We start from the raw sequence: 11413 nt of genomic DNA on the forward strand, positions 1-11413 counted from the left end.
GCCAGTTCCAAACGAAGTCTGATCCTCTGTATAAATCTGGGCAGTTAAAATACCCTCTATTAGGCAGTTTGCTAGTTGCCCTGGAATTTCTAGGAGAGTTGCAGAATTGAACATATCTCTCATTTAGACAACAGCTGCTAAAGGTTTCCTGGACCAAGACAGGCAATGGAAACATGAGAGCCTGTCAGGACTCATTCAAAATCAGGCTCCTCATGACTACCGAAGGAACAGGAACATGAGAGAGGGTTCCCTGCCAACACTGCTCATGGCTTCAAGATCCAAGAAATGCATGGCATGATCATGAAACTGATGGTGAGGCACGCATACCAACAAAACCAGGTCAACCTGGAGAGTCCTGATTTGTGAAGTCAAAATGGCTTTATTTTAGATGTCTCGTCCAAAATTACCTCAGCTTCAATATATGCCAAAGGGGAAAATAAATTCGCCCAATTTTTCTTTTTAAATCTCGCACTTGCCAATTTAAAATGTTGCCAGGTGTGGACAGGCTACGATCCTTAATATTGTAGGCATGCTCCACTTCTGAACCCAGTGGAACTGCGATCAATCGGCTAATTGTAGGGCATGCCACAATTTTGGAAATGGATGGGCTTGCCATAATGAAACTGGAGTGCACACTGAGACTGAAGAACTGCTGCACACAAGAACTAGTGGGCATGTCACAATTCTGAAGTCTGGGGCCATGATGTCACGATTCTGAAAAATGACGACAGGCTTCAATACATAGTGGGTGCCCTGATTTGATATGAAAAAATATAGGTATTTTAAGGATGTCGTAAGCAAACCCTCCTCAGCACTCGCTAACATCTCTTCTTTCGCCAAAATATTTGCCACTTCTGCAGCCAAGCCAGTTCAATTTGATGAAACAAGGCCAGTGGCTGGCTTTTAGCTCTACTGTGTCTTTTGTGTGAAGGTCTAGTACACAGTCAGCATAACAGCCCGAACAAAACAAAAAACAAAAAAAAAAAAAAATAGATCTTTAAAAAAAAAAAAAAAAAAAAAGGCTGATTTTTCAGGAGAGAAAAAAGAAAAAAAAGAAAAGAAAAAAAAAAAAAAAAAAAAAAACCTTCTCCGTTTAGGACACCACGTTATGGAATTAACAGTAGAGGCTGGCTGCCCCTCAGCCTTAACCAGAATGAAAACTCTGTCTACTTGGAACTTACAAAGTAATGCTTTACCTTGCCCACCAGCCGTTTGTGGTTTGAAATATTTACCTGGGTTTACATATTGCTGCTTTTGCTGGGGGAATTGTTTATTTTGTAAATGCCTGTTGCATAACAGATTGCCGCAGAGCGAACACTTGCCCATGTAACCACCTTGATGTTTTAGGGCTGCTTGGGTGACATAAACTCGGGTTTAACTTCATTAATAAGTTATCTGAAACCTGCAGCGTGCGTAGAGGTGTCGCGCATAAGCTCCCTGGAGTTAAGGTGGCTCGGTTACACCCACAAGCTGTTAATCTTTAAACTTTCACGTGAATCCTCCTCCTTCTGCAGTTCAACAAGAGAACCGCCAACATTCAAGAGAGCTCTGCTTGCCAGAACAGAATCAGACTCAAGCAAAATGGGGAAGACCTAAAGCCACGTCACATCCCATGGGCTAAAAACTGAAAGAACAAGTTGTGCAATCAGAATGCCCTGCAGGACTGGTGTTAACGAGGTGGGACCTCTATGTGTTTTTTCTTCATAAAATATGTAAAGGCCGTGGTTTAACTGCTCTGGATAGACATACACACGGAAAGACTTGCATACATCACACTGAGGGCAAAATTAAACATATCTCTGAATCTCCCTCTTTAAACGTAAAATATTTTTTTTGTCTTAAGTCCCTAAAAAAATAAAGCAGGCTTTCGCCAGAGAAGAGCCAAATATATGGAACTCCAGTGGGAAGCACAACTCGCTCCAAATGTATACCGGAGACCAAAACTGCTGAAAGAGGTAGGTACTATACGACAAACTCAGCTTCGAGATGCTAACACTCATTGTACCAACTGTAAATGCTTTTCAACTGGGCTTATTTTCAGTACACGGCGCGCGCTTCTTTACTGCAGCGCCCCAGAGTCCCCTAGGCCTGGTCTGGGCAATTGAAAACCGCGTAAATTAATCAAAGTTATCTATCCAGCCAATTCGCTGAAAACTCAGGTAAGCACATCACACGCTCGTGGAGGAGTGAAGTCAGGCGTGTCTTGAGACCCTTTAGGATACTCCCCAATAGAAAAGGAACTTTTGCGGCACAATATGCAAACCTTTGAGATCCAACAATGCACTTTCAGTGATATTTTCCATCACTGTGTTATTTAATTACCATTCAATAGTTTTCTGTTAGATTTTTATGCTTAAACTATGAGCCACCTTGGTAGAAGATAAATAAGTGCAACCCATGCTATCTTTAGGCCTTTGGAAACGTGCTTACTTATGTTATATATATATAAATATATATACATACATACACACACACACACACACACACACACACCTACCCCCTCAGCATCCTTTGCAATAAAGAACAGTGTGAACCCTCACTTGCCAACTGGTTTTGTGTATTCCCACATATCATGAACGAGGGTATACACAATAACACTGTACAAAGGTGGTCCTGCACAGCGAAAACACTTTGTAATCAATCTAGAAGTGTGCACAGGTTGCTGTGGGGATAATGAATTGGGCAGCTGCCCAGCAGCATCCCTGATGTGGCATAGCAAACGTACCTACTAGCAGTTATGGTATGTGTGTGTGTATATATATATATATACACACATATACACACACACACACACACACACACACAGCCACACATAAAGGGGGAGAAGAGTTACAGAGGACTATATCATCTTATGAGTGCAAAGCGTATTTGTATCAATGGAGATATTGCGTACTTGAGAACCAAAACTTGTTCTAGAAACCCTGCTGATAGCCACGAGGAGGCTTTAAATGGCTTTCATCCTCAGGATATATGTACCATGCTTCATCATGGAGAATTCAATATAGAACGTCGATGCATATGGAAGAACCTGACTAAGGAGGCACTTGATTATCTAGGTCTGAGGGATCTTCTGTGAGTTTTGTTTCTTAAATTACCTAATGGCATATCCCATTTAGTATGTTTATTAGTGGGGTCCCCTGGTAAGATTAAAATTGTAAAAACGAGAAGGTTGATTCAGGAGGGTGGGGATTATTCCAGCGACTAAATGTCTACATGTTATGGTCATTTTGTTTGCCCAGGACCAATGACCCCTATCAATTCATTTGTTTTTGTGAACTCAACTGTCATTCATTTGTGAAGGAGATATACACTCAGACATGCACACATTCATGCATAACAGAACCAGGCATAAACCAGGCTGTTCTCTGTGAATACAGGGATAAAAAGATGAGAAAGGTTTTAGAGAATTTAATATGGTAAGTGAGCAGCCTTCAATGCACACCCTGCAAAGTTCTAATGTCTTTTAAATCAAACACGTTGATTTCACAGCAAACCTCACTCGGTGCTATGAAGTGAATGACACTCAAGATAGTAAAACTGAACACAAAAACATGTATACCTCTAAAATTATGTTGCAAGACAATTCACGACAAGTAGGGCTTTTTATTGCCCAAATGGGACAAGAAAAACACTTCCTTGCAGTCACTCTCTATGTGCCAAAAAGTTCTGATATCCACCATTAGTTTGGTAATGGTAGTTTCTCATAAGGAAGAGGAGGGGGGTTTAGAGAAGAAAAGAGGGTTTTCATCTCCAGCCTAGTTCAGAAATGCAATTGCTTCAAAGGTAGAAGGTATGAATTGCACCCATCCCGTTTCTCGCCCCTGAATTTTAATGAGCGTGAGAAAGCATGTTTTATTTGAAAGTCGCTGCCATACGTTGTGTGGTCGTATGCAGTTGTGCCCTGACGTAACGGACACATTGCTCGAATGCGGCACTGCCTTCTGTGTCTAGCGTGTAGCACTTAGCCAACCAGCTGGTCATTGTGCCATGTGGCCTAGGATGATATTTTTTTTAGCTGGTCCACATCGTTACTGGTACAAAGTGGATGGATATAATGGCTTGAAAAATTGTTACCTCTCACCCAATGTACAGTTAATAAAAGCTGTAATGTGACTTGGATTACAATTAAAACAGTAGTACTCATTCTTCTTATTTTTTTGGCACCAGGGGTAAAATATATGGAAAAGTAAGGAGCAAAGGGTGTCAGCGCATGGGAATCCTTTTTAATAAAATGATATTCCTTTGTAGAGGATGTGTATAATATGATGAAACGAGGCCTAGAGAAATGTCACTCCTTAGACAATGGTGCATTTGATAATACAATTTGCCTTGGGTTATGTACTGGAATTAACATTCTGCTCATTGGTTTGGCGTCAGGGGATAAGTACGTGGTCAGTATATTGTAAAGACTGTCAGCAATCTATGTGCAAGTCAATTATTTTTAATAAGGTGATGTCCTTCAATCACACAACACTAGTTAAGTACCTTTCTGCAGGATCATGGTATAATAAAGTGCAGAGCAACAAGTGGTAGTAGTCTATGTCTGAGGCAAAAAAAAGGTTATCCTAATTTTGGTTCCTTGGGGTGTGCAGCGATGTGTGTTCTCATGAACACTAGTTGTCCTTTAAAAACATCTTTGTGGCTGACAGGAGCGTTTCTAGGTGAAAATAAGATCAAGGGGGAGGGAGAGTGAATATTTATTAGTGTAGGAGAGCAAATAAGTTGACAAGGAGAGCAGAGCCAGGGGTCTGCCAGAGTTCTAGGCTGCACACAAACCGAGTCACTGACATGTTTGGCACACAAGCCATGCAGCAAACATCATGTAAAAATAAAACAAAGTATTTTCAAAGTTCAGATAAGAGCATTTCTTTAACACGTTGAAGTGTTTCTCATGGAGCACATCATATAGTATAATTGCACTGCGAGGCATTTAGTCAAAGTGATAGTTTTTAAACGTTACATTGTTACCTCCGCTTCTCCACCCTGATGACAGTGTCACAGGTGAACTAAGAGGCAAGTTAGTTGTCAAGACTAGATTCTTTTAAAATATGGAGCAACTTTATAGCCTATTAAAAGCTGTTAAGGGTAGTAAGTACGAAAGAAATCCAATTATAAGAGGTTCTTGTACAGTGCACATACTGAACTCATGAATTTCAATGTTCCGTCATTTGCGGTAATGAAGAAAAAGGGAACTTGCTTAAATAAAATATTTGCCTAGGATCACACAATTTTGACAATCGGGAAACAAGGGACTGATTGCAGGTTTCCGGTTTATTTGTGCAATTTATGAACTACATGTTTTGCATCGAAGGCTAGTGCTTTGACAATTTTTTGGCATGAAGTCAGAGCAAAGAATATTTTGTTTTGGCTGAGCTGCTGACTGGGCGTATAAACAGGAAAGACCTGGGGTCCTATCTCTGTCTCAGAGAGACACACTGGGGTCCTCGTTCTACCTCACAGACACTGCTGGAGGAACCGCGAAAAGATTAGCGAGGCTATCATCTCCAGGCACACCTAGACTCTTGGGGCACCCCCAGCTGTACAAAGGAGACGAGAGTAACATCGCGATGCGAAACACGTATTCCTCAGGAAAGTATTCGAGGAAACGGAACGGGTTACAAGGCACTTCTCGAGCCAATAAGCTGAAACACTGAATATTTACTACAAACGAGGAAAAATGAGGAAATCGAGATACAAAAACGCGTTGCTTACACTGTCACGAGGGAAAACTGTCAAAGTAACATCTCGCGGACGCACTGCGTGCTATGAAATAACCTCTTAAAGCAATACATTAATAACTGCACACAGTAATAAAGAAAATCGTATTGCGCCATGCCGGGGACTTAGACAGGAAATGCAAATAACGTAATATTTTGATTAGTGGGTGTAAAAATAAAGAACCCCAAGATTAAAAAAAGCACTTAAGTATCGCTGCAGTGTCTCAAAAAGTAAGCAATAATTACACACTTGTTGCTGTCACTTTTCTCACTGTACCATAATTTCAAACCCTCGTTTCAGCCTTACGAGTATAAACAGGGCAAGCTGCTTAAGTTATTGAACTAGAGATAAAAGAACAATTTAAAAGAAACGAGGGGAAGGCGACAAGTGGAGTTATGAAAGCAACTTTTAAAACAAGCGAGCATTAACAAAAAATGGCGCGGTATGCTGTCAAAGTAGATGGACGTTTCTATATTAGAAAGTGGCTTTATTTGGTTCACGTCACAGTACAACTCTTGGCTCTTTACCAAACCCATATCAGAGATTCCAGCCGGGCACTTCAGCAGCGGGCACCTCAGCAGCGGGCACCTCTCCGGGAAATGTCATCCAGCAGTAGTGTGGATCGCATCTGGATTTAACTAAGACGAGGAAGCAGTAGCAAACTTTGTCGCCTGTCTGCAATGTGATGGACATCAGCAACACACCCGTACTTACGTTATCTAAAGGGCGGTCTGCTGGTCATCCAGGAAATGTGGCGCTGTCAAAAGGAAACACCTGCCTTCTGCTTCCACAGCTCGTGATGCGAACACCCCAAAACAGAAAAAAGGAGCGTGAACTCTAGAAAGAAACTCGAAACACTGGTGTACACCCCTGCGCCTGTCCCATGCACAAGAAAGGTGCAGTGTGGCAATTATAGACAAGGTGTTTGTCGATTCTGCTAGGTGCTCCTTTCTAAATCCCAACGCAGCAGCCCTTTGTTGGTGGGCTCGAAGGCTGCCGAGAGAGAGCCCCTTACCTGGGGATGTTGTAGCCATTCATCCGAGGAGGCGCTTGGGACGCCCGGGAGGTGAGGGGGCCTCCTGGGAGAGCGGGCTGGTGGCCGCGGGGTCAGGCGGAGCAGCGGCCCCTCCGGCTCCTCCACCCGTCGCGGGGCGCGGACAGTGCGTGAAGTGGGGCGCCCTGCGGGTGGAGCGCTGTTGCAGCCGCCTCTGCCGTGCCCTGCGCTGAGAAGGACTCATCGGTGGCAGGCCCCGCCTCTCAGGCGTGCCGCCGAGAGTGAACTGGGAAGGGCGGAGGCAGCCCGCAGAAGCCAAAGTCCCGCGGGGGTTAGTTAGAGCGAGGAGGGAGCTGCCCGACTCCCACCCCCGGCGGGAAGGAGTGCCCAGACTCAGCCGGGGCACGAGCGGCTGGGCGAGGGCGCCCTCTACAGGGGCCATCCCAAGGCACGTCCTTTTATCCCAGCGGCCTACAGGGCGGGGGAACTCGCACCCATCTAACCACGAGTCTTCCGACCCCAAAAGCTGGTCGAGCCTGTTATTTTTGGAATGGAAACTACAAAGAATGCATGCTTTGATGGCAACTGTTGCAAAGTGGTAATTTGTTTGGGGGGCGAGATGGTGGAAAGTAAAGGCATGCCGCTAAGATGATTCCTTACGCAGTGACGATGGAAGGGGTGCGAGAGCGAAACATTTCACAGGGGGAATTAAATCTGTAGCTGGTGTTTTCCTACAGGCAGTACTTTCTGTATTTTCTTTGACAGAGTAAAATATTCTACGATGGCTTGTTACGGTAAACTGCTGCTAAGTAGTTTAACTCGGAGTGCTATATTTTACTTTCTGTGACAAAAAGTGGGTGTGAAAGGAGACGTTATGCGTCAAGAGAGACGAACTTCCAACATTTCTTACACAAGCTTTACAAGTATTTTCAATGATATGATTATGAAATTAGATGGGAAACATATGTGAGTATGTTCAAAACAAATGAAGGCATGCTAACTTTAAATTTGTTTATATGATGCTAGAGTGGTAAATTTGCTCCTTTCTAGTTTTATTATGTTCAGTTTTCATTTATAATTATCATGATTACAAAACTAAAATTAACTTTAGATTTTCTGTATAATAGGCACGTCCAATGTAATATCGCTTGCATTGTAATATATCTTCTATTGTATATATTATTAGCACATATAAGTAGAATGTCCTCAGTATAGTGACTACCAAATTGAAAAATGTGTTAGATGGCCGAGACGATCAAACAAATTAGTGCCTCTATTTGAACACAGGTTTAGAATTGAAAGATATATAAGTTATAGCATTTAATAATTATCAAAATCGGAAAACAAATATTAGGTAGCTGCAGGTTCCGATTTCTTTTTATAAGTAAACAATAGCTAGCATGCCCTCAAGTTTAGATATTACCACATACACAAAGGTCCTTGGCCTGCTTAGAAATCACAGATCTGTTAAAGGAAGTGCCACATAAACGCAATTATTATTATCATTGGTTTATATATATGTTTATCATAACTCATATAGGAGAAGGGAAGGCGCAGTGAGACCGGGTTCAGTTTATGCTACCACTGCAGGAGTCTCCACCTTCTCATACACTCACACTGACATTTTTAGGTGCCTACCCTCACTGGTGTGCTGTGCATGCACACTTCACTTTAGGGCTTCTTTAATTTTTTACATGAGTAGAGAAGCCCTAATTAACATGTCTTCTGTGTTTTCACTACAAGGATGCACACTTTACTCAGCAGGGTTGATGTAATTTCCCAGTACCTTAGCACTTCTCAGGTACCGTACAAGCAGGATTGGCATTATTCACAGCAGTGTTGTTACTCTTTTTTACATACGGTGGGGCAGGGTGATGACATTAAAGTCACAGTCACTCACTTTTTGGCTGATGTACTAGATTACAAGAAAGGCATGAAAAGAGAGCCCCTGCTTGTGCAATTTAACTAATCAAGCTGTGCTACAGCAAAACAAAAGGACACTTGAGATACATGTGTAGACCACTTTAAACAACAGCTGTGTCGTGCTAATATGAGAGCCTTGCTACACAGCCTTTAGATAACATGGAATCTGAATAGCCAGTCCCTCAACCTAGCATCCATGTCCCAGTGTTCAAATTTGGGCAAAGGGTAGCTGCTATTGAAAAGGTTCTAGAACAAGCGCACAACTACCGCCAGCTTACACTGAATTTGAAAGGTGAGGAATCTCATGAGCATTCCCGCTAGGACAGGAGAGCTTGATCTGATACAGAGAGTCGGCCGCTCTACCATAGATGGTATGGCCCCTGTAGATATCTTAACAAGCCCCCCCCTGTCCAATGACATTGGGAGCTGGAGCTGGGACGTCCGTTGGCACCAAAATAATGAAGTGAGATCTATTACCGGGCACATCACACGCCACACATTGTAGCCAGGATAGAAACAACCACCAAGATTATCACTTATGGGTACCTTAGCCCTTCTATTGTTCATAGAATAATCCCCACATGGAACTGTACTTGCTGGCGAGGATGCGGTCCTCTAGTACATTGATACATCTTCTGTGGTGCTGCCCAGAGCTAGCCGGTTATTGAGAGGATGTTCTGGCAGACATTGATGCCCACATGGGCACGCAGCTGCCTCGCTTCAGAGCCTCTACATTTCGGGGCCTCCCTGACCCACCCATTAAAATTCAAACAGGGGCATCAGATTGGCCTAGCTCTTAGGGCCACACATCAGGCAAGTCTTTCAGTCTTGGGTGCTGCCACAGGCCCAACATACGGCATCCAACTTCGTAGATTGTGGTGGATCTTTGATATGAAGAAACTAACTCTGGCCACAGTGCCCCACTTGGAGGAGTGTTGGGGACTATGTTGCTCCTTTATCTCCCTCCTCTCCATGGAGTTCAGCCAAATCACTTGCCCCAAATACCTAAGAGTCCTGCACCTACTCCTGGAGGCACATTACAGCAGCTACAGCACATGCTGTCATGTGAACCACTACCAAAGGGTGCTATATATGGCCTCACCTTATTTCTCACATCAGGGTCACACACACTTTTGCCCTTGCTTAACTACGAGCGAGTAAATGGCGGGGGGTTCCTAGTGGGTCATTTGGGTTTTATTTCTGTCCGCTCTTTATTCACTCTCCTGCCTGTAGTTGATCTCTAATTTTAAGCACAGGTCCTTTGACCCCAACAACACTTGCTGCTGGCTTGTTGGTTGTTTGTTCTGGGTGTTGAATACTGATGTAATTGCAATAAACAGGTTTGAATCATAAAGTCATAGCCTTTTATCACATATTGCTACTAGATATAATACGTTTTTTGACATCTTTGTGGAACCAGCACTTCATTCTCTCCCTGTTTCTCAGAAGCATAATTTTCATATAAATCTTATTCATGCTGAGATAGTATGTTTTGGGAAGACATACTCATCCTCGTGACATGATAGAAAGACAATAACATATTATCTTGAAGAGCACCCCCACATTGGATTAATCCCCAAATCTAGTTCACCCGCTGGAGCATCTCTTTTTTTGTATGTAGGAAGGATTCCCCCAAATTACAACTCCATATTGATTACTGCGGTCTGAATAACGTCTCCGCATACAATCAGTATCCCCTATCTTTAATTTGAGGCATTGTAAAATAGTTACAGTTACCAATATTTGTATTGGTCTTGGGTGGGGCATAACATTTGTTAAGAATATGGGAAAAGATGGGTAGAAGCTTCCATTCTTTACACCTTTTGGACATTATGAGTAGACCTCAGCAAAATGTAAACTACATTGGCATGATTCTTGTAACTTCAGGAATTTCGAGTTACACTTGTTGAAATCCCTGAAATTATGGCATTATGCCACAAAACGTATCTTTATGCCATTTGCGGTAAACATTTAGGAGGAACTGTAGCACAAAATGATGGATTTGCATTTAGCATAATTGTAAGTACTTTCTGAAATGTTGCTAAACTGAGCAAAGGCAAAATACATGAATTTTGTACACCCTTTATTGTACATATAATGCCTTTTGGGCTCTCTGAAGCTCTATCAGTTTTCCACAGGTTTACGGACACAGTCTTCTCTGATAAGTTTAATCACAGGAACATTACTTATTTGGATGGCATATTATTTATTTGACATAATCATCTCACATGTTTTGGACTGGTGCTGCTGTTTTTGTATTCTGTGCACTGGGACTCTGTGACCCAGCCATCAGTGCATGTGCTCTGACCCTAAAACATGAAAAAAATTGGCTATACACTTGATTGCCACTTTTAACATACCTATACCTCCCCAGTATATGGTACAAAGTGTACCCAGGGCCTGTAAGTTTAATGTCAGTAGTGGACCGCAGCACATGGTTTGCAACCACTAAGCTGGCAATGCAAAGCATGATTGCAGGCCTGCCACCATTAACTTGGCTATGCAGGTTTAAACTGCAGATTTGACCTGCCAAAAACCCTTTTGAGAGACATAAACCATCTTAAATATTAATAAGTCAACACCAAGTATGCCTTAAATGTCCATACTGCAGGTTCCATGGTATTTAAAAATAGAAACTTAGAAGTTTAATGTTAAGCTTGTCCATACAGTGAAAAGTCCTGAAAAGCATTTTTGTTTACTGTAACAGGGTTAGCTGTTCCATAGGAGAGCATTGGGTACTTTATTAAAGTTAATAATGTTATCCCCACGTAAAAACCA

General features: G+C 42.5%; 1 protein-coding gene across 2 annotated transcripts in view; it reads right to left on the bottom strand.

Annotated features, from left to right (window-relative positions):
• Positions 1-7139, bottom strand: part of LOC138288743 (beta-1,3-galactosyl-O-glycosyl-glycoprotein beta-1,6-N-acetylglucosaminyltransferase-like) — a 119406-nt gene extending 112267 nt beyond the window's left edge. The window contains exon 1 of one of the 2 annotated variants that reach the window (XM_069230121.1): positions 6734-7139. The gene's annotated coding sequence lies outside the window, so the exon portion shown is untranslated. Of the gene's footprint in view, positions 1-6432; positions 6699-6733 lie in introns of those variants that run through there. The other variant, XM_069230122.1, reaches the window with a different exon arrangement.
• Between the last annotated feature and the right edge of the window lie 4274 nt (positions 7140-11413).

This window comes from Pleurodeles waltl, chromosome 1_1, assembly GCF_031143425.1.
Source record: "Pleurodeles waltl isolate 20211129_DDA chromosome 1_1, aPleWal1.hap1.20221129, whole genome shotgun sequence".
NCBI lineage: Eukaryota > Metazoa > Chordata > Amphibia > Caudata > Salamandridae > Pleurodeles > Pleurodeles waltl.